The sequence below is a fragment of the Triturus cristatus genome, chromosome 7 (genome assembly GCF_964204655.1).
Source record: "Triturus cristatus chromosome 7, aTriCri1.1, whole genome shotgun sequence".
Classification (NCBI taxonomy): domain Eukaryota; kingdom Metazoa; phylum Chordata; class Amphibia; order Caudata; family Salamandridae; genus Triturus; species Triturus cristatus.
Genome location: NC_140590.1, coordinates 290412273 through 290439190, shown reverse-complemented (window position 1 = coordinate 290439190; position 26918 = coordinate 290412273). Strand labels below are relative to the sequence as shown.

Genomic DNA, 26918 nt, shown 5'->3' with positions numbered 1-26918 from the left:
TTGGAAATCTAAGGAGATTCCAAATCATTTAAATTGGTTTAATAAAATGAAAAGGATTTGGAAATTTGAAGAGGCATATGCCAAGCGAGTAGGCGGCATAAGGAAATATAAGAAAAATTGGAAAAGATTTGAAGAATTACTCCTACTCAAGGATAGGTCGTAGACTTGTCGCAGGCTTTTTTTAATTTTCGAAGAGTATTATATATTTTTTTTTCTATTGGTGTTTAATGTGGCAGTTTAAATCATAAATCATTACTGATCCCCAACTGGATTGGGGCAATGATTTTCTACTTATACAAATTTTATATGATTAGCACGTACAATTTCTGGGGCTCAATCATGAAAATGTTGATTTATGTTTAAGGTGTTTTTTAGTATCCTATTTATTGGCTGCTATTTGTATTTGCACTTTATCTTGTTAACCTTATATGCTGTATTTTATGATTGAAATACTGTGGTTGTCTTCTAAGTGAAGTGCTGCTGCTATCATAGTTGCACTTTATATGGTGATAATACTTGTATTTGATGTTAATAGTACTGTATTTTGCTAAAGTAAATTATCGGCTGCTATTGCATTTGCACTTTAATCAAGAACTTAATTTGTGTCTTAAGTGACTCAAGATGAATTTTATATCACGTTTGAGACACATGCGATTTCGTAGCCTCATTTTGCATTTGCACTTTATTCATCAGTTTGTTTCTGGGGTTCAATCATGAAAATGTAGATTTGATGTTAATAGTACTTTATTTTGCTAAAGTAAATTACCGGCTGCTATTGCATTTGCATTTTAAATTAAGAACTTAATTCGCCTCTTAATTGATTTAAGATGAATTTTATATTATATCTGAGACACATGTGATCGCGTAGTCTCATTTTGCATTTACACCTTATTTATCAGTTTGTAAATATACAACGGAATGGTATGATATAGTATATAAAACACAAGAATACATAATACCCTGTATGCTGTTTAGCAAGTAGTCTGCCAACATACTTATATCAATGGTTTCTCCAGTTGTTGTGATCTAAATGTTTTGATTGAAAACGTGTATTTTGGTACCTTCTTGCTCTGCTCAATAAAAAAAACCCAAAAAAAAACAAAACCATTTTTTACCGTTCACAGCACCAAGGTAAGTTTTACTCTTTATGATCTCACATTATGGACATAAATATTATTTCGCATACAATGGCTAAACTCTGTGGGAGAAACAAACATCAACAATCCCAATGGACACATGCTAAATAGGAGGCACGTATTAAAAAATCTCGCACAAGTCAACATAACTCATCTCCACGGTAACATGACATCTTATATCGGTCAAGGCGCACCTAGACTAGTTACCCAAACAGGGACTGGCACATAATCAACCAGCTCAGCATCTGATGAGTGCATTTCGAGCTGTTGCAGCACCATCACGAGTCACCAGATACACGCCAGTTCTCCAACGGAGCTTAAGAACAATAGCTCACCAAGGGTTTCTCCGCTACCACGAGCTTTTTGTGCGAGGGATTTCTGGTAACATACTAACTCCTACAACAGAATGACGCAGACATGTTCTCACAAAAAGCACGCGGGCCCCTGAAGATCCTGTCTGTCATCCGAACAAGCACCCCTCAAATACAATTAGAACTAACTAATATGTATGCAGTATAAAATCAGGTTCGGAAGGCAGACAGAATTTCAAAAGCAAGACGCGGAAATACCTGTGGGTTTGAGTACATACATTACCCGCAGAAAAAATAAAGGATAGGACAATACAGACACATCCAGTCTGTTCTCTGCTTTTTGTACCCATAACTGCCCGCATTGGCACTGGTTTCCTGTTCATACCCATATCCGTAGTCCTCGTAGCCTACGAAAGAAAAACGCAGTTAAAGAAGAAACAACTTGATGCAATTAAAATTTCTTAGCATCATGACTAGGTTCAGCTTAAGCATTGTTCGAGTACTACAGATCACGCATGCGCACTCTTCCCGCCTCGAGTAGTAGGGATAGCCTGGAACTTTACTTAATTCGTTAAGCATTTCCCATTACCCGGTTGTATTTTGACCCCTGTAATTCGAGTCACTCATTGTAACGCAGGAGCTCTATGTATACTGTTTACCTGTAACCGGCCCCTCCACTCAATATTTGCTATATACCCTTTAAGTTCTGATAGTACACCGGTCTTTGAAGGTTCTATTATTCCGCAAATATTTTATCACAGCCCTGGGAGTGGCGGGCTGCGGGAGTCTCCCTGGCCCCTGAAATTTTGTTTCAGCATGCCCCCGGGACCTGGCCCACCGGGGGCTTAATTAACAGAAGAGCGGGAGCCTACGCTTCGTTTTTAGGTCTCGCCTGACCCAGCGCATGCGCTGGTCTGGCGAAACTTATTGAGAGGGCTCCAAAAAGTGCTTCCAGGCAAGCCTAAAGCTACAGTGCATGTGCGCGGGCGCGCACGCCGCGCTTTACCGCAATTACTTTCACTTTAATGTTTGATCGTGATCACGAACGGGATCACTTTCACTTTCGTGGCGCACGGCCGCTTGGCATAGCCAATAGGTCTCGCATTTGGGACCTTATAAGTATTTAGTTATGAAACTGTTGCATGGCTAAACACTTATAAGGTCCCAATGGTGAGACCTATTGGCTATGCCAATGCTTGTTTAAAATTTTCGGCCGGATTCCGCAACCCATGGTCCTTGTGGGTCCCCATGAGCAGACCTAGGGGGTCAGAGTGTTTCTACCCTGCCCCCTTTTGTTATTTTTCACCTTTTGTTTTTCTGTTTTCTTGTGCATCGGTTACCGAGGCACAAGATGGCTGCCAACACTTCCTGCTTTGGAGTGTTGACAGCCAATTAGAATAAAGCTCGTGATCGGGAGGGTGTGCGGATCCTCCGTGCCTCTAAATATCGATTTTTTTATTTTTTGATCTTCTCAGCAACTACTGAACGGATTTACACCATTTAAAAAAAAGATGCTTTCTGAAGCAAGCACTACCTTTTTGCCAAATTTGGTGTAATTCCATTCAGCAGTTCCAGCTGTAGCCGTGTCTAAAGTTTCCTATGGGAAATGCATTTTTCAACCTCTTTTTTTTTTTAATTTCTCAGGAACTACTGAACAGATTTACACCATTTAACAAAGAGAGTTCTCTCTGAAACAAGGGCTACCTTTTTGCCAAATTTGGTGTAATTCCGTTCAGCAGTTCGGGCTGTAGCCATGTCTAAAGTTTCCTATGGGAATTAACAAGGAGAAAACACGTTTTGGGAACCCCCTTTTTTTTCGGCTCCCACTCGCTGAATCACCCCGAAACTTTCAAGATAGGAGCTGACTGTAGCGCCCCACGAGTTTGAAAATTTCGCAAAGATTTGTCATCCGGCGCCAAAGTTATTGGGAAAACAAAAATCGCTTTTCCTATGGAAACTAGGTCCTAAGTGTAACTATCTACTGGCGACCGCCAGTAGATTATATATATATATATGTGTATATATATTATAGTTAGTCCTCCTTTGCTGACTGAAGATACTAATATGTCATCCTGAAATTTTTGTGAGACTTTTAAACAACTGATATATTGCCCTGTGGAACACAGTGGCAGCTGATTGAAGTCCAAAGGTCTTGTAAGACAATTTGATAGGATAATTACAACAAATCAATTGTAGTGAAAATGGTGTCTCCTTTGAGCATCAGATTCAATTTATATTAGGTAACATGTGAATATCTACCCATGTACCTGAATTTAAATCCCTCAGATTGACACATTGCCTTTTACCCCACTTGTTTTCTCGACAGACCTCCAGAGCAAGATATTTTGCATCTTCCGTTCTTCCAAATGTTCACTCATGACACAATCTGCTCAGTTTACACTTCTAACTGCTCATGCTTCAACACAATAACATTATGCTCTTTGAGTGCCTTTGGCATTATTCTGTCTTTTATAATGATCTTGTGCATGTACTATTTTAATAAACCCAGCTCATTGCTACATTTTTGATGATCCTTACCCTTGCAACTAGTGTCCTGTTCGCCATCATTATTTTCAATTTTTTCTCCACTTATAGCACTTTGTTGGGATGATTGGGGTTTAGCTATATCTTTAAACCCCTTTGTTGTGGTCATCCTAATAAACACATTCGCTCATAGGTTAACACCCTTAAACTCTACTGTAGTTTCAAATACCATGTCAATTTGATGGGTTTGATTACATGTGCCTGTAACTTAATATGTGGGGGGTTTTAAAGTCATCTCTCCAAATACTGGTAACAAATCTTTATCCAGAAGGTTGTGTCTTGTACCTGAGTACACCAATAATTTTGTGTTTAATTCTCCAGTTTTCCAATAGGGATTATCTTTTGAAATATTATCCACTTTACTCACTGGAAAAGATACACTTTTATAATTTCTTGTCCCTCATCCACTATCCTATTTGTTTCTTCTTTAGGTTTCCCTCTTCTAAAAGCAATAGTACTCTTTTTCTCATCCAATTTCTTTTCCTCCTCATTGCCTTTTAGTTCCCCTCTTAATTTGGATTTGCAGTGAACTTCCCCACTATTGTCCTTGGAGTTTGTTAACAGCTGTACCGTGGTGTCCTCCTTCCAGATTTCCTATAGTTCTTTTTCTTCAGAGTGATATGGTGGAGGTTGACTTTGGACTTTAGGGAGAGGTAAGAAAGTTTAATCAGGCAAGATAGATTCTTTTTTAAATATAACTTTTTGTTTTGGCAGTTACACATAAAGCATCTGAACAGGCATTCATTGTTACCTTTGCAGATCTGCACAGACAAATCTTACAAAGTCAGTGGTGTTTTTCAAGAAAATCTAAACATTCCAAATGACATATGAAATGAAAATTATGGGTATTCTAACAAAAACACAATTCAGTCCCTCTAGTTACAATGATACAGAGCATATGTACAGTCTCTACCAACCACTACAGGGTAGCGAATGTTGACTGCCAAGGACCCTAGATATTATATTTGTGTAAGAATCCACTAGCATCATAAATGGTCTTTCAAGACCATACACCTTCCTCTACCTCATACCCAGCCATACAATGAAGGTGACTCGACCGACTGCCAAAGCTGAGCAATATTTTGCAAGCAGAAGGTCCAAGTTGAGAAATGTTATGTATCAAGTAGCTTCCATATCCTCAAAAATGTAGAGAAGTGGCAACCTAGTGCGTCTGACAAAGTCCACAGAGTGAGGTCACATCACCCATTTTAAAAAAGGCTCCAAAGCCTTGTGTGTAGTTTAGATGGCTTGCATTGTGACATCAGTGGAGGATTAATTGTCACCAGGTGGAACCAAATTGTTTGGCTTACCGTACTTTTCTAGCTTGCCCCAATTAGAGAGGAAGACAGACTTGTCCATTACCATCTTGAGTGGAGCATGTGGGAGCCAGAAATGTAAAGTGCTTGGTGGAGCCATTTGCATGGTTCACTAGAAGCAAGGCTAATTGTCCCTGGAAGACTGCAAATAAGGTCAGAAGGGAGAATTTAATTAGTCTTTATGTGTAATGGCGGTGTACAACTCTGAATCAGGAGCTTGAGAAGGTACACAGAGTGGCAAGGCTATGTTCCAGTAATCAAAATGTGTTAGGGGTCGTACTGTGCATGTGTCTCCATAGACTGCTTATACTAAAAAGGCACTGTACAGAAGGGAAATTATTACGTTCAGTCAGGCTGCATTTATGGTAGTGCAGGGTGTCTGTTCAGAGACCTTTCTCGGGAAAGGCAGCAACTCTCCCTATGAATCTGGTATTGAAGCAAGGGCTTACTCAAGTGCCAGAGACACTTAGGGCCTCATGTAGGTAAATAAATTTTACCGGTTCGTAAATACCGAGCCGTACCGAATCGGTAAATTAGAATCGGTAAGTTATATGTAGGTAAAAATTCGGTAACAGTTACCGATTCGGTAACATTCGGTAAATACGAATCGGAATTCACCGATTCGGTAAATACCGAGGTGGTATTTACCGATTCAGTAAATACCGAGGTGGTATTTACCGAATCGGTAAATACCGAGGTGGTATTTAGCGATTCGGAAAATACCGAGGATACTACCACCTTCCCTTAACTAAGTAGCCAATATCATAATCATGTTATTAGAGAAGGCCTCTCAGGCTTGAATAGAGGACCCCATACCTCAAAAATCAGCTCAGTGAAATCACATCACAGGAGCATCAGGAGCCGTCTCGCAGGAAGGCTCGTCTTCGGTCTGAACAATAAACATGATGTCTGTGATATGAAAAGCACCAACTGTCAGGTATGTGCAGCTGCGCGTGTGCCATGGCTAAATCGTGGGTCGAACAACCTAGAGTGGAAAACATGCATTGTGTAAAATTCCAGACTGTGTGTCACAGCATGTACAGACCAAGGTCGCTGCGCAGAGCTTGGGATGGGAACAACAGAATGCACTCGTCTGAAGGAAGTCTCGAGACAGCAGTTTAATCAAGAAAGAACATGTACACGCAGTGTCGTGTGCAAAGACAAAAATATGGCTACATAACATTCAACGTGGTCATGCTAACTGAACAATGTATGTACGTATTCAGGGAGAACTCACTACACGCCCCCTTGAGCGAAGCAATATGTAATAGGCAAGAAAAGAGAGAACGCAGAGTTCAGTTTCGTCAGAGCAGAACAAGGCGTAACCAATGCAGCGCCAAAGTCCTAAAGTCAAATTAATTGCAGCATAAAATTCCAAAAACACACAATGCAAGTATAGTGAAAAACTCAAGCCGACCATCAGGAAGAGAAAAACGAGAAATAAAAGAAATAAATGTTGCGCAAGGGTGCTGTCCAGTAGCACAGGCGCAATGGACGACAATCCAGTTAATCCATGAATGTATAGGCAGCATATGTGGCCACGGCTTCCAACAAGAAATCATTTTCAGGGCCACTAAAAGTCTCAGCCATCCAATTGAGTAGAGAAAAGGAACATACGTGTTCTCCAACCAACGGAGCCTCTAGCACAATCAGAGGGCACCCGGAATGTTCCTCCAAATAGCTCATGGACAAGAAGTCGTAGGCTGCCGCTGAGATGTCCCAATTACCCAGGATACCATGCGCCGCACCACACGCCATGATCCGGACACCAGAACAGGCCAACTCGTGAGACACTAAGGGCCGCATCAGTCGATCGAAATCCGGCACCGGAGACACCATGTTGGTCAAGCACAAATCCAGAGGCCATTCAAAGGGACAATCCAGGCAGTGTAATACAGGTTGTACGCAGGTGAAGTAGGAATACCTGAAGGATAATCCATAAGCCAGGCTCAAAGTCGCCAATGGCAAAGTCCCATAGAAGTCAAGCATCCTATCACGAAGAAGATGCATACGGGACAGGTGCTCGTGTGGCACAGAAGGAGCAGCCATTCCGGAGTATGAAAAGGAAAAGCTGCACACCTGCCACTAGCGCCAGAAGCAGCGGAACACCTCCAAAGATGCTCGAGAAAAGTGAATGAACAAATGCCGGAATTACACCAAAAATAGTTTGGAAAGAGGTCACGAGACCCGAGCCCACATGTTTAAAAAAATTGAGCCAGGCCGGTCGTGGACGAGGCATTGATAATACTTTGGATCAAAGAGCCGAAATGCAGGGGGAGGTCAGTATTCAGAGGCGCCTGTACCTCAGTGCGCGTAGTAGCAACGTGAAGGACAAATATATCACGAGAGGAAGTCATAGGCACCTCTTTGTGGGACAATGGCGCTCTATTCTGCTCAACTTGTTGAACTCTGCTTTCAAGGTTGGAATCGAAGGCCAGATGGAAACATCCCGCCGCCCATGCGGGGGTGGGAAAAGAACAGTATTGCAGCAGACAACTTTATGCGAGACAGTTATGTACGGGATTCCCACTCACATCCCGCAGCAAGCTTCATTAATCATAATTAAATGTATACCGTTTGCAAGCAGAGTGAAAGAAGGTGTAATCACAGGCACTGGGATACCTCGTAGGACGCACGCCGAAATCGGGGCTTGTACATTGCATGCGCCGTGTACTTGCATGTGCCTATTGTCTCATGTATGAATCCTAGAAGTGAGAGTGCTAGAGCTATTATATATAACGGCTAAGGCCTTCTCCATGTTTGCTTGGTCAATAGCTCTCAATCTGGAAGCCGCCTCACTGTGCGACAACTTGCAGACTTCGTTGTCAATAGCATACGCCCACCTTTTGGTTCAGCCACCCACAGGACCATTCCCAAAATCATTCAATTCGGTATGCACATTGATGGAGTGGGTGGACTTCCTGATCCTGTTGATGTGCTCTGTGTCAGCTGGTGGACAGATTGGGATGTGTGTACCATCAATGCAGCCAATGAAATGGGGGAACTGTGCCATGTGAGAAATGTCTGTTTTTGTTTCCTGCAGTGCAGCCTGTGTGTTGTGGAAGCTGATGTAGTGGTGCATTCTCTGCATCATGGCATCCAGGAAATTCCTGAAGGAACGGGACGGCCAACTCTGGGATTCACCACCCACCGCAGCTGTCACCACCTGCTAACTGCCGGATGCCAACAGAAGTGGGCTGCAGTGCACCTGCACATGTGGGGGTATGGCGTGCGCCCTTCTTATTGGCTGGTCCAGGAGTGGGTGCAGGTCCCTGATTTAGTCCATGATGGTTTCGGGGTGTAGCCTGTACCTGTCATGTATCTCTGCATCAGTCGGCTGGAATAGTGTGATGCGCTGTCTGTAGATGCGTTCCTCCCGTCGCCAAACCCTCAGTCCTGCTGCCTGTAGATGTAGGCGCCTTGCAATGACGTACATAGCGAGCATGTTGTCCACGCTGTTGCATTTTGGGATTGCTTATCTGCACTGTTGATGGTTACCACCTGCTTTCAATCCGTGTTAATTACCGACTCTTATTTACCGATTTTACTGGATTTCTTAATTACCGAGTGTTCCTACATGTCATTTTAGATTTTACCACTTCATATTTACCACTTCATGTTTACCGATTCGTTAATTGTGTCTTCGGTAAATATGAATCGGTATTTTAGAATTCGGTAAATATGATTCGGTATTTACCGCCTCATATTTACCGAAAAGTCGTTTTTGGACTCCTACATCTCACTTGTCTGAATACCGGTCGGTAACGGCATATTTACCGAAAATCGGCCGTTACCGACCGGTATTTGGCTACCTACATGAGGCCCTTAATGTGGCTAGGAAGGTAACCTGGAATGAGTCACTAGAGCAGGCGAGTGGATATTCTGTGCTTTCCTTGACTTCCCTTAAGGAGCTCTGTTAGACTTGGCAAGTTTCCCCCTTTTTTGTTTGCCTACAACCCTCCTGTGATGCTGACTTTATTTTTACTGGTTTTAGGACTCTGCACACTTTACCACTGCTAACTAGTGCTAAAGTGCTCTCTCCTTAAAACTTGGTAGAATTGCCTTAATCGGATTGGCACATTTGATTTAGTTGTAAGTCTCTAGTAAAGTGGTACTACAGGAACCCAGGGCCTGTAAGTTAAATGCTACTTGTGCGCCTGCAGCACTGATTGTATCACCCAGTTAAGTAGCCCTTCAAACATGTCTCAGGCTTGCCATCTAGCCTGCATGTACAGTTTTAAACTGTCATTTTGACCTGGCAAAAATAAACCTTTTACCAGGCCCAAACCTTCCTTTTTGATACAAATGAGTCATCCCTAAGGTAGGCATTGAACAGCTCAGGTGGCAGGGTGCTGTGTATTTAATAAGTAGGACCTGTACTTTTAAGTTTTAAATCTCCTGGAGGTGAAAAACTCCTAAATGTGTTTTTCACTACTGCAAGGCTTGCCTTTCTCATAGGATAACACTGGAATAACCTTTTGGCATTTAATAACCTGTAATCTCCAATTGGGAGCAGGTATACAGCTCGAGTTTGGTGTCCAAAGAATTGTTATTAAAATCCCTCTTTATTAGTAAAGTCGGATTTTAATCACAAATCTGAAAATGCCACTTTTAGATAGTTAGCATTTTTTTGTCGTAACCTTTGGTGCCTGATCCTGAGTCACATGACTAGGTGTAGCTGTCAGTTAGTATTTGTGTATTGCTCCCAGATTGTGTGACAAAGGGAAGTTAGGTATTGGTAGGATAAGCCACTCTGAATTAACAAGGGGGCGGAGCTGTCACCTACCACACTTACATATCACAGAGTTCTGCCTGAGCACTTTCACAAAGGGTTTGTCACTAGTCAATTTTGAACCCAGACAGTCTGGGGCCAGCACAGGGAGGAAGGGGATCCCTGACACCTCGGGGCACAGGGGTGGGGGTGGAAACCTCTAGAAGCTTCCTCCACTTCACCATGGGCACCAGAAATAAATGTTGGATCTTGGACCCCAACTCTCCAGTACACTTCTGGACCTGTGGACTCTGCCAGAAAGAAGCATTGCTGTACGGGTGAAAGGACTTCTGCACTGAGAGCTGCTGCTTTGCCGTCCTGATCTGCTTCCTGCTATCCTCTTGCTTAGGTGAGAAGGCCTGGAATTGCATCTGTTGAAACCCAGGACCTCAGAGTGATTCCAAAGACTAGAATGCTGGCCTCAGGGACAGAAGGCTCCAACAACCTTGAACCCGTAATCTGGACTGTGCCATCTGTTAGTCCTAGACTGCCTAGTGGTGCCACCCCAATCCAGGACCCTTTGATGTGGGTCTGAATGTGTTCTCCAGCCCATCTGTGATTTTAGCAGAACCAACACATCTCTGCTGTGCAGAACAACCCTGAACAGAACTGCTGTGTGGATTTCTTTGATGCAAGGACTTCTAATCACCGCCCGCAGCCTTCTAGTAACCACCGCTGGGCGATGTAGCCTCCATGCAGGCCTTTGCATTGCAGGGCCCTTGGCGACTGCATTCTCTTTTTTTTTGTAAATCTTTTTTTATTGTTTTCAGACAACAGAACATAAACAGGTCACACAAGACAGGTTTCTTTCATGCAATGCATCCAGGGTGACGCAGCACCGGAAACTTATGAAGACAGCCCAGAGACCAAGCTAGTAGCCCGAGCCGGCCTGCATCCTATGTTACGTCCACACTTTCCAGGCCGGATAGGCGGGCCCGCGGCGGCTCAACTATATATCCTCGGTATGCGTTCCAAAGCGACCACACCTCCTCCCATTTCCTGGGACACCCTCGTGCCATGTATACCGTCTTTTCCTGTAGCATACACCAGTCCATATCGTTCTGCCAATCCCTCAATTTCGGCAGGGTCGATGCCCCCCATAGACGGGCTATATTCCTTTTGGCGACCATTTGTCCCAGTGTGACCCATAGTCTCCCCCGTTGGGACAAGTCCGTGGGTTCCCAAATGTTCAGCAAACATCTCTTAGCCTCCGTGCGTATCTCAGTTTCCCACACCTCCCCCATACAGGACACCACTCGCCTCCAGTACCGCTGCACCCCTGGGCACTCCCATAAAATATGAAAGAAGGACCCTCTCTCTCCACACCCCCGACGGCACAATCCCTCCCCTTCCCTACCCATCGCCTGGAGCCTGGTGCAGGAGACATACACTCTGTGCAAAATTTTTAGCTGCACCAGTCGGAGTCTAGCTGATATCGCTACTTCCCTAGGAGACCCCAGAGCGATAATCCACTCCTCATCGTCAATCTCCAGCCCGTCTGCCACCCATTTCGCTTTCGGGGAGTCTAGAGGGTCAGGGGGGTTGTTAATCAGTTTTTTGTATGTGAGGGAAATGGCATGTTCCGGCATGTGGCCGTCCAACAGCCTGTCCTCAAGCGGGGAGGCCTGCGGAAGTCGGGTCCCCGGAGGGATGTTAGCTCGAAGGGAGTGACGGACCCGTAGGTACCTGAAATATTCTGTCCGCGCCATGTCATAGGTGTCCTGGAGGTAGGCAAAGGGTCTGACCCCCTCCGGCCCCCAAAGGTCCCCCACCCGGGAGATCCTAATGAGGTCCCAGTTACGGAACCCCTTCGTATGCCTCAGGCTGCCTAATCTCTCTGATGCCCACAGGGGGGTGGCCAATGTAAGTGTGTTAGCCCACCCCAGCGCCCGGTGCGCGGTTTGCCATATTTGAACTGAGTGCTTCGTTGGCCCCGTGAGGTGGAGCTTGCCCGTTCTAGAGTATAACGCAACGTCATAGTTTCCCCCCGGGAGCAACCATCTGTCCATCCCGTAACCCGGGTCGTTGCCGTCGCAGTATGTCCCCTGGTTTATTGCCGATAGGTGGGCGGCCCAATAGTACTTGTGGATATCCGGGAGAGCGATCCCCCCATCATACCACCCCAGGGTGAGCTTCCGCAGCGCTATTCTGGGTACTCCCGACCATAGGAGGGCCCTCTGCGCCGCCTCCACCGCTGCAAAATATGAGGTAAGCACCAGATCCGGATGGTTTTGGAGCGCATACAGAAACCTAGGGAGGGCCATCATTTTAAAGAGGGCCTCGCGGCCCAGCAGCGACAGCGGCAGCCGTTGCCACGAGGCTGAGTCACGCTGAAAACGTTGCAGCGGCGGCATGAGATTCCTGTCAAACCATAGGGCTTTATCCAGCGTGACAAACACTCCGAGGTATCTAAAGCCCTCCTCTGCGATTGCTAGCGGACAGGTGTCAGGCAGCCTGGGAGGGTCGCCGTGCAGAACATAAAGGACGGATTTCGCCCAATTGATGCAAAACCCAGAATTCTTCCCGAAGCTTACAAAAATATCCATCACCGCCAGTATAGATCTCCGTGGGTGGGAAAGATAAAGGAGGATATCATCAGCGTAGAGGGATATTCTGTCTTATCATCCGTCCGCCCACCGTAACCCCGTGAGGCATCTGTCCTGTCGGATCCACGACGCCAGCGGCTCGAGCAAAAGCGCGAAGAGGAGAGGGGAGAGCGGGCACCCCTGCCTGGTGCCCCTCTCCAGACCGAACACCTCAGACACCCTGCCGTTAACAACTACCTGCGCCAGTGGCTCCGTGTATAGAAGGCGAACCCAGGCCATGAAGCGCGGCCCAAAGCCCATCTTTCGGAGTACTGCCATCATATAGGGCCATTCGAGTGTGTCGAATGCCATTGTGGCATCAAGCGATACTACCACCGCGTCCTCCCGAATCGTATGGCACCTACCCAGTACCCCGTGCAGGCGGCGGAGATTGAGCGCCGTATTACGGTGGGGCATGAAGCCGGATTGGTCCGGGTGGACCAGCGTGGGGAGGACTGAGTGGAGCCTGTTCGCAAGAGTCTTGGCAAGTATTTTCGGCTCTGCGTTCAGCAGAGAGATCGGCCTATACGAGGAGCAGGCATCCCTGGACCCTTAGGTATGGCCACTATGGTGGCCACGCGCTGGTCACACGGCAGTATTCCCGCCTCTGCACTCTCCTCGAACATTCGTAGGAGATGCACGCCGAGGACGTCCGGCTGCAGCTTGTAGAGCTCGATAGGCAGACCGTTGGGGCCCAGCGCCTTCCCCGGGCGGAGGTCCAAAATCGAGCGCTCCAGTTCGGTCGCGGTGAGAGGGGCTTCCAGAGCCTCGCGGTCGGCATCGGACAGGCTGGGCATACGAATATCCGCCAGCAAGTCGTCTGAGTCTTCCTCCGGACGGTCCGACCCCCTACTGTATACCCGCCGGAAGTGCTCCGCGAATTCGGCGACAATCTCTCTGGGCTCCGTTACCGTATCCCCCGCCCGCGTCCTGACCTCCGGCACCACCGTTGCGGCCCGCTGCTTTTTCTCCAACCACGCGATAAGTTTGCCTGCCTTGTCTCCCTGGTCGTATATCCTTCCCACCTTGTGCTGAATGGCAGCCTGGGCCGCGTGCGTTACCAATTCCCTGTATTCTGCGGTTTTAAGTCGCAGCCGGTGGTGTACACCCTGCTCGGCCTCCTCACATGCGGCCTCTTCAAGCGCACGCAGGTCCGCCTCAGCCGAGGCGACCTGCGCCTCTCGTTCCTTCCGGCAGCCGGCAATAGCCGACCGGGCCTCCCCCCGCAGCACCGCCTTGAAGGCCTCCCACAGGGTAACCGCAGAGCTCGTCGACCCAGTGTTGAGCGCAAAGTAGCGCTCAATGGAGCTAGTCAGCTCTCTTCGCATGTCCTCGTTCCAGAGGCGCCAAGCGGGTAGGGGGAAAATACATCCCTCCCTTCCACCCCCTAGCTCCGACCGCACGTACACTGGCAAATGGTCAGAGATGCCCCGTGCCAGGAGCGAGGCCTCTCGGATGTGCATATCTGGCTGCAGGGAGGTCAGGACATAGTCCAGCCTAGAGAAAGAACGATGCGGACCCGAGTGGAAGGTGAAGTGTCTACTCTCAAGGTGCATCAGCCGCCAGGCGTCCGTAAGCCCAAAGGCTTTAAGGAAATCCGCCAACCACCTCTGCCCCGGGGGGGGTCACCCTAGGCGGGTGCCTGTCCAGTGTGCCGGAGGCCACCGCGTTAAAGTCCCCCCCAACTACCAACTGTCCGTCGGGGAAGGAGAGCAGAAGCTTACCCAGGTCTGCGTATGCCAGTGTCTGTAGGCCGGGGGGAATATACGTGGAGACAAAGTTTACCCGGCGACCCGCCCACCTCCCCGACAGACCCGCGAATCGTCCCAGGGAGTCTATTTCCATGCGGTCAATTTGTAAGGGCAGGGAACGACGCAGCAGGATCCCCACTCCCCTCGAGCCAGAGGTGAAGCCGGAGTGCACCGCTAGGGTATATCCAAATCTATTGAGGGCCTGACACGTGTTCCCCATCAAGTGCGTTTCCTGTAAGAGCACTACATCTGGGAGGTGGCATTTGATGAACTGCATGACAATAGTACGTTTAAGCCCATCTCCCAGCCCATTGACATTCCAACTAAGGAGCCTAAGGCCCTCCCTCCCGCTCCTAGCCATAGTCCCTACTGTAGATCTCCGCCCGTCCTCGTGCCCCTGCGCTGTCCGCCGTCCCCCAGCAACCAGCAGAGTGTGACCATAACAACCATACATCGTCCCCCCCTCCCACCAACCCCCCCCGCAACCCTCAGCTGTGAACATCACAATTAAGGCCAACTCAAGTGGCCCAACATCCGGTGTTTGCCATAACTCCCCTACAGCCACTGGAACTTTCCCCCAAACAAAGCCCCCCACCCCCCTCCCTGCCCCCTGCTCTGCGGGCCTGAAACTACCCACTACCCCAATTAGCAGAGCGCCTGTCGCCCAGCCCAACCCGGAGAGAGTAGCCACCCTCCCCGGAAAAACTCTGTTAGGGAAAAACTGAGGCCGGCGCCAACTCCAGCCGCCGCCAACACTATGCACTCGCAGTATTACACCATACAATGTGCAAGGCAATTTAGGGACCAGCTCAGTGTCATTGGAAATCACTAAAGAGAGGGGGGGAGGGGGGAAAAGCATTCCCATCCACCCCACCTCCCTGCCGCCCCCCCAGGTCCCAGTTCTGGTCAAATACTTTACTGTTCGTTGCGGCCTGCTGCCGTGGACAGGATGTTCAGCGCTTCACCGCGTCCGGGGGAGAGTCCCATCGTAGACTGTTCGATCTGGACCGCCACGACCCCTGGCTCTGTTCCGCTCTCCCCACTCCGTCCTCCATCAAGCCAGGGGATGCCTCCACCACCCGGGGCAGGCGGTCGCGGTCGCGCCCGCGCCCGCCGCGGCCCTCCGCCGGCGACGCGTCCAGTCACTCCCGGACCGCCTCCGGCGAGGTGAAGAAGTGCGACTTGCCCTCTGCGATGATCTTCAGTTTAGCGGGGAAGAACATCATGTATTTAATCCCTCGCTCCCTGAGCGCCGCCTTGACGCCTAGGAACGAGCGGCGCTCCTGCTGTACCCGGAGCGTGAAGTCAGGGAAGAATCTGATGGTGGCTCCCTCGCGTTGGAGATCCCCTTTCCGTCTGGCCTCTTGCAGGATGGCGTCCCGGTCCCGGTAGTTCAGGATCTTGGTGATGATTGTCCTAGGCCGGGCCCCCGGCCGGGGCTTAGGGATCGGGGCCCGGTGAGCCCGCTCAATCGTGATAAGCTTCGAAAGCCTTCCGGGCTTCAAGTGGCGGAGGATGAGGTCCTCGAGGAAGAGCTCCACACTGCCCTCTTCCATTCCCTCCGGCACACCCACGACGCGGATATTGCTTCTCCTGGCCCTCCCTTCTTGGTCCTCAAGCCGCAGGGCCATTTGGCGGTGTTGAGAGACTAGCTCATTGATGCGGCCCTCCAGTCGCTTCTCTGATGCCTGCAGGGCCTTAATGTCCGTCTCGTTGGCTTTCGACCGCTCTGTAGTCCTTCCGAGATCCGTGCGCAGTAGGTTGACCTCGATCGAGATCTTGTCCATTTTTGTCTCCAGGTTCGTTCCCAGCGTCTGTATGGCGGCCATGATGGAGGTCAGGGAGGGTTCCGCCTTCTCCGCCGTGGCATCCGCCGTTACCCCGGGGAGCGCCGGACCAGTGGGGCACTGCATACTTATCCAGCTTGTTGGTTTGCGAGGGTTTCCCCGCCTTAGGGCGCATGGCAACAGGGGTCCGCCGCTCCGTCAAGGACGTGCCCCAGTCCGGGCGCAAGCCAGGGCCCCGGGCTTCGTGGTGTGTCCCCTCGCCGCCCGGCCCAGCGCACCGTCGCCTCCTCCACAGCCGGCGTCGCCCTCGTGGCTCAATCAGCAGCCGCTTCCCTGCTCCGAGCGTCGGCCACTCGTGCCCCTCGTGTGCGCCAACCGCCGGCGTGAGTCACTCTCGGGGACCCCCAAATGCTGGGCGCTGGACTGCGGGATGGCTGTTCCGGTCGCGCCTCGCCCCTGGGCAGGCCCCCCTCAAAGCGGTTCACTGCCTCCGGTCGCTTCCTCCCCGGCAGCCTTATTCCTAGGGTCGCAGCGGCCCACCGAGTTCGTGTGCCAGGGCCTACTCACTCTCGTCTCCGCCACCCCGCCCGGCACTGCGTCCTCTCGGGTGTGGGCTCCTCACTCGTTGAGTCCAGTGCAGGCCCCACCCTCGCAGCGACCCTGCTGTCTCCGATTTCCGCCTCTGTCGCAGCCTTGTTCCATGGTCTCGGAGCTCTTCAGGGCCCGAGTGCTAGGGCCACGGCACTCTCCTCGCCACTCCCAGTCCGGAGCGTTGCCTCCGCCGATGCACGGCCCCACCTCCAATGCCGGGCCTGCCACGTGCCTCGATCCGCGTCCGGGGCTCAGCGCCGCGGAGGCAAACCGCCCCCGCCGTACCTCCGTGGGCTCGGCCCCTCCGCAGCACAGTCTCCAGGCCTCACTCTCTCCCGCAGTAGTCCGGCTGTCTCCCGCGATCGCGATCCACACCGCAGCCCCGCAGGCGATACAGGCCTCAAGCCGGGACCTCGAGTTGCGGCCGGCCCGCGCCTCAGGCTCCAGCCGATCGTGGATGCCGGCGCCGCACCAGCCGATGCGGCCACCGATCGCCCCCTCTTTCGCCGGGCGCTCCTGCTGGCCTCTGCCGAGCGCGCCTCCCTTCAGGAAGGCGGTGCAGCTGCTCCGGTGCCTGCAGATCGGATATTTGGGCGGATTATGCGGGCACCACAGGTAGCTCAACGGAGCTCACGAACTAAGCGGTCATCGCTGTCGGCGCCTGGCCACGCCCCCCGGCGACTGCATTCTCGATGATGATGCAGGTCTCCACATTGCAAGCCCCGCAGCTTCCTCGGAACCAATTGGTGCACAATACATATCGACACAGAACTTCAAATTGCAAGCACTTTCTCAATCGCATACTCGACAACGACACAGGACCTTGCATCGCAGCTTCTAAGTTCCTAGGAATAGCTGTTGAGCAGCAACGCATTGTGGTGGGACTCTGGCATTCTCTGCAACGATGATTTAAGGTTCTTTTGTTCAGTTAGCCTAACTGGGTCCCTTTGCTCGTCCCTTGCTCCACAGTTGGATTTGTGCTTTTTGGCGCTATATTTACTGAAATCTTTAGAATTCCAATCTCAGGTTATACTTACTGGATTTTTGTCATTTTGGTCTTGATTTATTTAATAAAATTGACTTTTGGGACTTTTCTTATGTTGTGTTTTCACTTTATTACTGGTTAAAATGACTCTATAGATACATTACACATTGCGTCCTAGCCAAACCTGACTGTTCTGTGCCAAGCTACCAGAGAGTTGAGCACAGGTTAATGTGGGGTTTGCTTGTGCCTCACCCGGAAACGGATTGTGGTTCCTGCTTGAGTAGGGTTTCCCCCTCCCCAACTAATATCCCAATTTCTTAAAAGAGCCCTTCAGTGCACAGGTCTTTTTAGTCTGTACTAATTGTGTACAGAACTTAAGAGCAGTGCAGCCTTTAATTCTCTGGGAAGTCGGGGACGGGAATCACCATATTCCCTGTTGAGTTGAGTGGCAGCTTGTAATCCAACAGCTCTTTATCGCTGTGCTTTTCCTTTGCAGTGTGAGGGGGCTTGTGGTGTGTGGGATCAGCTGCAAGATTTACAAAGCCCTCACATCTCAGCTCTTCAAAGCCAGCAATGTCCTCTATCAGGGTGAGGTACTGCACCTTATACCTCACTTCAGAGGCCACACCACCACCATCTCTTCTGCTTTACAGGCCACAAGGATGGCACTTGCCCCACATTACTTCAGGAACACTCTCTCTCCTTGGGAGCTCCATCGCTGGGTCGGTCAATGCTGATAGCCCTCTAGAAGCATGGTGCATATCTACCCATTGCCTCTCTATATGATGGCTGAAAGAGACCATTTGGGTAGAGAATACTGAGTCTCTGTGTGCAGGGCACTTGTTGTGAACAGTCATGTAGCAGGATATCAGCATATTACTGAGGCACCCACAGTAGTGACCTCTAACCTGGGCCTCAAACTCATGTTGCCAAAATATATTGTCAACAGGGAGTGGACTGAGCGCCTACCTACCAATTGACAAGAACTCTTCGTAAGATTGGAACTGTACATTTTAGCATGGAATATGACATGCAGATTCCAGCACAGAATGCTACAAAGAGCTGTATACATATGTGCAGAAAAAGACTTATATAAGCAAACAGAAATATTTGCCTATTTTGAAAGAAGTAGCAGAGGGTGTATTCCAGAACAGAGGAAACTAATCTTATTACTCCTTTACCCTGAAGAGAGTAGGAAGGAGACTTCCGGGAGTTAAAACTTGCCTTACTCATCCCAGAGCCTGAGTCCACCTATCCAGTGCACATATCAAGATTCTTTTGTGTGCGCTTCCAGTGGTAAAAAGCACAGGATCTCTTCTTTTGGATTCATTGATTGCCCAAAATACCTCACCTAAACTAATAAATGGGCCGCATCAAATGTATCTGCTGACACATCTATGGCGATGCTGAAGAATAGCGACTGTTTCACTGGTTTAACCACCTGCTCCTGGATGTTTTCGCCCATTGCCTCTGTTCTTCATGCACAAGTGGAAACTCATAGCTGCAACACACCAATTTCCTTACAATATTAGCATTATTACAATAGTTTTCAAATAAAATTTCTGGTGCCGGAAGGAGATATTTCTAACCTTCTGCCCCTGTAAATCGTTTACGTTTCGCCAGCAAGTAGCATATTTTGAATGATGCTTCTGTAACAGCCTCACATTCTTTCATCTGACAAAGGGAGAGCTTCTGCTGGTAAAGAAGATACTTTTTTAACTGTGCCACATTGTGTCGAGTTTTAAAGTGCTAATCCAAGTAATATCGTTTAAGAATGTTTACATTCTCTTTTAAAGTAATCATGTTGCTTTCTCTTTTCGACACTTGACAAAAAGAACTCTTCTTCTTATACGGCTTGGAACACCCTGTGTTCCCGCTGTAAGGAACTGGATCATTTGCAAGACCTGGTTGGTAAACTGCAGACCATTATGGGGACCCTTAGCTGGTGTATTATTGTGCAATATTAAACAATGTATTACAAAACGGTTAGATACCGGAGGGTCAAAGGGAACAGTTTTAAGACCGCACAGGATTATATCCCCAGATAAAGTATTATAAACACTAAGAACCCTGAGGTCTAAAATTACAAGAAGGGGAAAGAAGAAAGGTGAAAAGGTGGTGTGTGAATGAGAAACAAAAGCCCAATTCACCTAGTGAAAGGGCAATCCCTTTAAGGACGTAATCCCTCACTCACCCTGGGTGACATGCTTCATCATACGGGATTCTCCTCCCAGAGAAAAATCCTAGTTTCTCTGGGGGCTACGACCCCCTCTATGAGAGGGAGGAGCTCAGGGATGTTTTGATTTTGCACTAAAGGATAGACTAAATCCACATATGAAGAGCTAGGTGTGAGTGAGGGGTGCAGTGCTAATGAAATGATAATGCAGTGAGAGTGTGTTAAAACTAGTCACGGGACGGCAAGGAGGATTCTCTTGACACCACCGTACCGATGCTAGATTAAAAATGTGAGCACCACTAGTTCAATATAACCAATGGTGCAATGCAAAAAGCAACGGTCGACATGTTTCAGCCAAGGCGCCTAAATAGGCTCGGCTTTCATCAGGACCTTAATAGCTACTGCAAGAAGGAAAGAATTGTGTGAGAACTACACAACAAAGGATACCGTGAACACCCCAGAGTTGCTTGTCGGGTGTACGTCACCTTTACAATTCAAACATCACCTAGACAAAAGAGAATCAGTGTAAGAAAAAGTTGGTTCCAAATGCTAAGTAATGAAGATATAAGAATGTAATAACTTTAAGCATTGGCCACTCACCCGTAAAAACTGGGTGGGAAATTGACCTCCACCTGGCAACCGCTCAGGAAGGAACACCGCTCTGAAAGAAGATGTAAGACTACTGTGGAATGGGGTACTTACATCTCATGAGCGAATGTGATAAACATGTGAACTAAACATCTAAAAACGAGGGAAACTGACAGAATCACTGAATGCACAAAGTGCTAGTTAATACAAGAAACAGGTTCACCAACATGTTCTTATTGTGAAAAAACCAAAACAAGACCACCACATGTCATGTAAGACTAAGTATGGTGAGTCTGTATGTTTAAACAAAGAGCGAAAGAGCTCAAAGTAACTGTGCCTCGTTTACATCAAAATCGTAACGAGTGGCCAGGCGTACCTATAATAGATTGTAAAACTACCGCCTTTGAAAAATCATAATATGAACTAAAAAGGAAAGAAAAAGGGGCGGTGTGCACACAGCATCAGATCTTAATGAGACGCCTACCTCTCCGTCGGGGAACCGGGCCGGAATGAGCCTGCAGCCGGAGGTCCCGCGGGACTGGACAGTGTCTCGTAAAGAAAGATTGTGACATCAGGATTGGGCCAATAGGAGGACCCGTTTAAAAAACACCGAATAGGGAGAACCAATCAATGGTGCTCTGCCACCCGTGTGCAGGTTGCCACGGTGACGGGTATGCAGCCGACCATTGAGTTGAAGCTGTCAAAAAATGTAGGAATGCGCGCCACGGGTAATTAAGTAAATGAATGACAGCGCTCATTACCATTGCGTGAGAGTTGAGCTATGGAGTGAGGGAAGCGAAATGCGTGTCAGTCACTCTGTTAAAAATATTATTCCCAAATCGCAGAATCAAAGTAAGCTCATGCTAATGAGCTGAAGCTTCGTTTTTAAATCCAACACGGAGGAGAACTAGTTAATACGACACTAGCTCCATGAGGAGAGTTGCTCCGTGAAATAATGCCCACATCGAGAAATAAATGTAAGCTCATGCTATTAGGCTAGGGCAACAATTCATTTAAATACAATACGGAGGAAACCTAGTTAAAACAGCACTAGCTCCGCAGCGAAAAATGTTTTTTTTCAAAATTAAAACTTAAAGGTGGGTGGAAAAGAAAAGAAAACAAGGCGTGCTCTGATGCCATGAACTATGGATGTCTAGGGAAAGCAAGACAGCAATAGACTGTCGAGGGAGAATAGAAAAAGTCAATGTTGACTGGCAGTCTAAGTATGTAAGACATAGGGGCAAATGTTAGGTGGCCCAACAAGGAAGCCGCAGAATGCGAAAAGCAGCAACGAATCATGAAGTATACCCTATAGGTTATTCCCATATGCAGAGTGTGAAAGAAGTATGGGACCAAAGAGTAGACTTGTAATGCGAAATTCATAGGGACAGCCATGGAATATCGTCATTTAGTCCTTGAACGTGCGTGTTAAGCTTGTACACCCACCTTTGCTCACGTTTAAACAGAAAGGAAGAGCAATCTGTCAGATGGGGAGGTATGAAAGGTTTGTCAAGGACTGTCCAGTGCAGGTCATTGGGAACATGATTGACCGCTAGAAAGTGGTTGGTAAGTTTAGTAGAGGAACGACCACACCGTATTGTACTTTTGTGTTCCAATATACGGGTTTTTATCCGACGGGTGGTCATTCCAACATATTTTAACCCACACGGGCAAGTTATGAGGTAGATCAAATTTGAGCTGTTGCAGTTACTGTGGCTTCTAAGAGTCCACGGTTTGCCTGTGCCAATGTCGATCTCTTTAGTCACAGAAGTGTGGCTGCATGCCGCACAAGACCCACATGGGTAGTGGCCCACAACCGGTGGTAGACCCCACAGAGTGTGTTGAGTGCCTGCTTGATTAGTGCGTGGGCGGGTATGGACCAATTGATCCCTGATGTTACTGCTGCGTTTAAACGCAAAAAGAGGTCTAGGCAACCCCACATCACCTATGTTCAGAATTTTCCAATTTGACAAGATGATTTTTTTGATTTGATTGGAGAACTGACAATAGGTGTGTACACAGGTTAGCCTGCTGTCAGATGTATTGGGGACCTTAGGTTCTAAAAGAGTCTCCCGATTATTATTCGCAGCACGTTTAGACGCTCTGCGGATCAAATGTTTAGGATAATGTCTGGCCAGTAGTTGTTTGGATAGATTGCTCGCATGTTCCTTATACTTATCATTTGAGGAGCAATTCCTTTTGAGGCGCAGAAACTGGCCAAAAGGCAGATTATCCCGCAATGCCCGTGGGTGAAAGCTGTCATATTTCAAAAGGGCATTCACCGCCATGGGTTTCCTGTATAGCTCCGTACTCAAGCCACCATCAAAAGGGGTTATCAATATGTCAAGAAAGGGTAGCTGAGTCTTAGAGTACTCACAGGTAAATTTCAAAAAAGGATCACAATTGTTGAGCCAATTTTTGAACTAAACACATGCTGTTCCTCAAAGACTGTATGTTGAAACAAAGAGCGAAAGAGCTCAAAGTAACTGTGCCTCGTTTACATGTCATCATGGACACCACCGCTTATCGCACCGAATGCTTGAGACAGTTGGGCAATACCAACTTCTATCAACCTCTCGCTCAAGATCCCACTAAACGTTTACTACAGACCATTCAGGTCCTAGTGAATGAAGCCAGCACCAATGGTTGGATCACCTCCAATGAAGCCCAATATTTGGTTAATACCTCGCCTATCGTACCTTATTTTTATATTCTGCCTAAGGTACATAAGAATGTGAGTCCCCCTCCTGGTCGCCCGATCATCTCAGGACTAGGGTCCTTGTTGGAACCATTGTCGGCATTCGCAGACCATTTCTTACGTCCTTTCGTGGCCAAAATGCCCACGTACCTCAAGGACACCAAGGACATTTTGATCCTACTCAAAGACTTATCCTTTGACTGTGAAACAGAATTCTTAGTCTCATTTGATGTTGAGTCACTTTATACATGCATTCCCCAGGATGAGACTTTGGATGTCATCGAATCTCTCCTGTTGGCCAATCCACCAGACTCCATCACTCCAGTTTCATTCATTATGTCGTGTGCGAAGCTAGCCATGAAAGAGAACTTTTTTCAATTTGAGGAACAGCTGTTCCTGCAGGTGTCAGGCACTTCAATGGGGAGCATTTTTGCTCCCAGCCTGGCGAATCTGTATGTTCATGTCTTTGAGGAACAGCATGTGTTTAGTACCAACAATCCATACAAAGATCAAATAAGGACATGGAAGAGGTACATAGACGACGTGTTCGTACTATGGCATGGACCACCATCCTCATTATTGGCTTTCAAAAATTGGCTCAACAATTGTGATCCTTTTTTGAAATTTACCTGTGAGTACTCTAAGACTCAGCTACCCTTTCTTGACATATTGATAACCCCTTTTGATGGTGGCTTGAGTACGGAGCTATACAGGAAACCCATGGCGGTGAACGCCCTTTTGAAATATGACAGCTTTCACCCACGGGCATTGTGGGATAATCTGCCTTTTGGCCAGTTTCTGCGCCTCAAAAGGAATTGCTCCTCAAATGATAAGTATAAGGAACATGCGAGCAATCTATCCAAACAACTACTGTCCAGACATTATCCTAAACATTTGATCCGCAGAGCGTCTAAACGTGCTGCGAATAATAATCGGGAGACTCTTTTAGAACCTAAGGTCCCCAATACATCTGACAGCAGGCTAACCTGTGTACACACCTATTGTCAGTTCTCCAATCAAATCAAAAAAATCATCTTGTCAAATTGGAAAATTCTGAACATAGGTGATGTGGGGTTGCCTAGACCTCTTTTTGCGTTTAAACGCAGCAGTAACATCAGGGATCAATTGGTCCATACCCGCCCACGCACTAATCAAGCAGGCACTCAACACACTCTGTGGGGTCTACCACCGGTTGTGGGCCACTACCCATGTGGGTCTTGTGCGGCATGCAGCCACACTTCTGTGACTAAAGAGATCGACATTGGCACAGGCAGACCGTGGACTCTTAGAAGCCACAGTAACTGCAACAGCTCAAATTTGATCTACCTCATAACTTGCCCGTGTGGGTTAAAATATGTTGGAATGACCACCCGTCGGATAAAAAACCCGTATATTGGAACACAAAAGTACAATACGGTGTGGTCGTTCCTCTACTAAACTTACCAACCACTTTCTAGCGGTCAATCATGTTCCCAATGACCTGCACTGGACAGTCCTTGACAAACCTTTCATACCTCCCCATCTGACAGATTGCTCTTCCTTTCTGTTTAAACGTGAGCAAAGGTGGGTGTACAAGCTTAACACGCACGTTCAAGGACTAAATGACGATATTCCATGGCTGTCCCTATGAATTTCGCATTACAAGTCTACTCTTTGGTCCCATACTTCTTTCACACTCTGCATATGGGAATAACCTATAGGGTATACTTCATGATTCGTTGCTGCTTTTCGCATTCTGCGGCTTCCTTGTTGGGCCACCTAACATTTGCCCCTATGTCTTACATACTTAGACTGCCAGTCAACATTGACTTTTTCTATTCTCCCTCGACAGTCTATTGCTGTCTTGCTTTCCCTAGACATCCATAGTTCATGGCATCAGAGCACGCCTTGTTTTCTTTTCTTTTCCACCCACCTTTAAGTTTTAATTTTGAAAAAAAACATTTTTCGCTGCGGAGCTAGTGCTGTTTTAACTAGGTTTCCTCCGTATTGTATTTAAATGAATTGTTGCCCTAGCCTAATAGCATGAGCTTACATTTATTTCTCGATGTGGGCATTATTTCACGGAGCAACTCTCCTCATGGAGCTAGTGTCGTATTAACTAGTTCTCCTCCGTGTTGGATTTAAAAACGAAGCTTCAGCTCATTAGCATGAGCTTACTTTGATTCTGCAATTTGGGAATAATATTTTTAACAGAGTGAGTGACACGCATTTCGCTTCCCTCACTCCATAGCTCAACTCTCACGCAATGGTAATGAGCGCTGTCATTCATTTACTTAATTACCCGTGGCGCGCATTCCTACATTTTTTGACAGCTTCAACTCAATGATCGGCTGCATACCCGTCACCGTGGCAACCTGCACACGGGTGGCAGAGCACCATTGATTGGTTCTCCCTATTCGGTGTTTTTTAAACGGGTCCTCCTATTGGCCCAATCCTGATGACACAATCTTTCTTTACGAGACACTGTCCAGTCCCGCGGGACCTCCGGCTGCAGGCTCATTCCGGCCCGGTTCCCCGACGGAGAGGTAGGCGTCTCGTTAAGCTCTGATGCTGTGTGCACACCGCCCCTTTTTCTTTCCTTTTTAGTTCATATTATGATTTTTCAAAGGCGGTAGTTTTACAATCTATTATAGGTACGCCTGGCCACTCGTTACGATTTTGATGTAAACGAGGCACAGTTACTTTGAGCTCTTTCGCTCTTTGTTTAAACATACAGACTCACCATACTTAGTCTTACATGACATGTGGTGGTCTTGTTTTGGTTTTTTCACAATAAGAACATGTTGGTGAACCTGTTTCTTGTATTAACTAGCACTTTGTGCATTCAGTGATTCTGTCAGTTTCCCTCGTTTTTAGATGTTTAGTTCACATGTTTATCACATTCGCTCATGAGATGTAAGTACCCCATTCCACAGTAGTCTTACATCTTCTTTCAGAGCGGTGTTCCTTCCTGAGCGGTTGCCAGGTGGAGGTCAATTTCCCACCCAGTTTTTACGGGTGAGTGGCCAATGCTTAAAGTTATTACATTCTTATATCTTCATTACTTAGCATTTGGAACCAACTTTTTCTTACACTGATTCTCTTTTGTCTAGGTGATGTTTGAATTGTAAAGGTGACGTACACCCGACAAGCAACTCTGGGGTGTTCACGGTATCCTTTGTTGTGTAGTTCTCACACAATTCTTTCCTTCTTGCAGTAGCTTTTAAGGTCCTGATGAAAGCCGAGCCTATTTAGGCGCCTTGGCTGAAACATGTCGACCGTTGTTTTTTGCATTGCACCTTTGGTTATATTGAACTAGTGGTGCTCACATTTTTAATCTAGCATCGGTACGGTGGTGTCAAGAGAATCCTCCTTGCCGTCCCGTGACTAGTTTTAACACACTCTCACTGCACTATCATTTCATTAGCACTGCACCCCTCACTCACACCTAGCTCTTCATATGTGGATTTAGTCTATCCTTTAGTGCAAAATCAAAACATCCCTGAGCTCCTCCCTCTCATAGAGGGGGTCGTAGCCCCCAGAGAAACTAGGATTTTTCTCTGGGAGGAGAATCCCATATGATGAAGCATGTCACCCAGGGTGAGTGAGGGATTACGTCCTTAAGGGATTGCCCTTTCACTAGGTGAATTGGGCTTTTGTTTCTCATTCACACACCACCTTTTCACCTTTCTTCTTTCCC

At 47.7% G+C, this 26918-nt stretch overlaps 1 protein-coding gene and 1 pseudogene across 12 annotated transcripts in view; one reads left to right on the top strand and one right to left on the bottom strand.

Annotated features, from left to right (window-relative positions):
* Nucleotides 1-11227, bottom strand: part of LOC146809472 (A-kinase anchor protein 8-like) — a 30035-nt pseudogene extending 18808 nt beyond the window's left edge.
* FLT3LG (fms related receptor tyrosine kinase 3 ligand) overlaps nucleotides 1-26918 on the top strand; it is a 786318-nt gene that overhangs the window by 359082 nt on the left and 400318 nt on the right. The window lies entirely within an intron of this gene.